Below are 1,281 nucleotides of genomic sequence, written 5' to 3' on the forward strand. Positions count from 1 at the left end.
CAGATGTCTAACCCTCTGTCCTGTCCTCTACTGAAGAGTTAAACCAGCCTACTGGCTGCTACAGATGTCTAACCCTCTGTCCTGTCCTCTACTGTCCTCTACTGTGGATCTTTTAGATGTTCTGCTAAAACCACAGAATTAGAATTAGAATGGATGTCAGTTCAAGTGATTCTGGTGGTGGTGAGTCCTACTGGCAGCAAGTAGCCTAGTGGTTAGAGTGTAGGGACGGTAGGTAGCCTAGTGGTTAGAGTGTAGGGGCGGCAGGTAGCCTAGTGGTTAGAGTGTAGGGACGGCAGGTAGCCTAGTGGTTAGAGTGTAGGGGCGGCAGGTAGTCTAGTGGTTAGAGTGTAGGGACGGCAGGTAGCCTAGTGGTTAGAGTGTAGGGGCGGCAGGTAGCCTAGTGGTTAGAGTGTAGGGACGGTAGGTAGCCTAGTGGTTAGAGTGTAGGGACAGTAGGTAGCCTAGTGGTTAGAGTGTAGGGACGGCAGGTAGCCTAGTGGTTAGAGTGTAGGGGCGGCAGGTAGCCTAGTGGTTAGAGTGTAGGGACGGTAGGTAGCCTAGTGGTTAGAGTGTAGGGACAGTAGGTAGCCTAGTGGTTAGAGTGTAGGGACGGCAGGTAGCCTAGTGGTTAGAGTGTAGGGACGGCAGGTAGCCGAGTGGTTAGAGTGTAGGGACGGCAGGTAGCCTAGTGGTTAGAGTGTAGGGACGGTAGGTAGCCTAGTGGTTAGAGCGTAGGGACGGTAGGTAGCCTAGTGGTTAGAGTGTAGGGACGGTAGGTAGCCTAGTGGTTAGAGTGTAGGGACGGTAGGTAGCCTAGTGGTTAGAGTGTAGGGACGGTAGGTAGCCTAGTGGTTAGAGTGTAGGGACGGTAGGTAGCCTAGTGGTTAGAGTGTGGGGACGGTAGGTAGCCTAGTGGTTAGAGTGTAGGGGGGGCAGGGTAACCTAGTGGTTAGAGTGTAGGGGGGGGGCAGGTAGCCTAGTGGTTAGAGTGTAGGGACGGCAGGTAGCCTAGTGGTTAGAGTGTAGGGACGGTAGGTAGCCTAGTGGTTAGAGTGTAGGGACGGCAGGTAGTCTAGTGGTTAGAGTGTAGGGGCGGCAGGTAGCCTAGTGGTTAGAGTGTAGGGGGCAGGTAGCCTAGTGGTTAGAGTGTAGGGACGGCAGGTAGTCTAGTGGTTAGAGTGTAGGGGGCAGGTAGCCTAGTGGTTAGAGTGTAGGGGGGCAGGTAGCCTAGTGGTTAGAGTGTAGGGGCGGCAGGTAGCCTAGTGGTTAGAGTGTAGGGGC

The 1,281-nt window shown here is 54.1% G+C and overlaps 1 long non-coding RNA gene across 2 annotated transcripts; it reads left to right on the forward strand.

The window, feature by feature from the left end:
- Positions 1–210: 210 nt before the first annotated feature.
- LOC127923244 (uncharacterized) lies at positions 211–1,271 on the forward strand. Of its 2 annotated transcripts, none has more exons than XR_008113789.1 (3): positions 211–552; positions 745–872; positions 1,223–1,271. It is a non-coding gene; the product is annotated as an uncharacterized LOC127923244 (long non-coding RNA). The 2 variants fall into 2 exon arrangements; XR_008113790.1 differs by having other exon boundaries at positions 211–424.
- Positions 1,272–1,281: the final 10 nt, after the last annotated feature.

This window comes from Oncorhynchus keta, unplaced genomic scaffold (genome assembly GCF_023373465.1).
Source record: "Oncorhynchus keta strain PuntledgeMale-10-30-2019 unplaced genomic scaffold, Oket_V2 Un_contig_28999_pilon_pilon, whole genome shotgun sequence".
In the NCBI taxonomy this organism is placed as follows: Eukaryota; Metazoa; Chordata; class Actinopteri; order Salmoniformes; family Salmonidae; genus Oncorhynchus; species Oncorhynchus keta.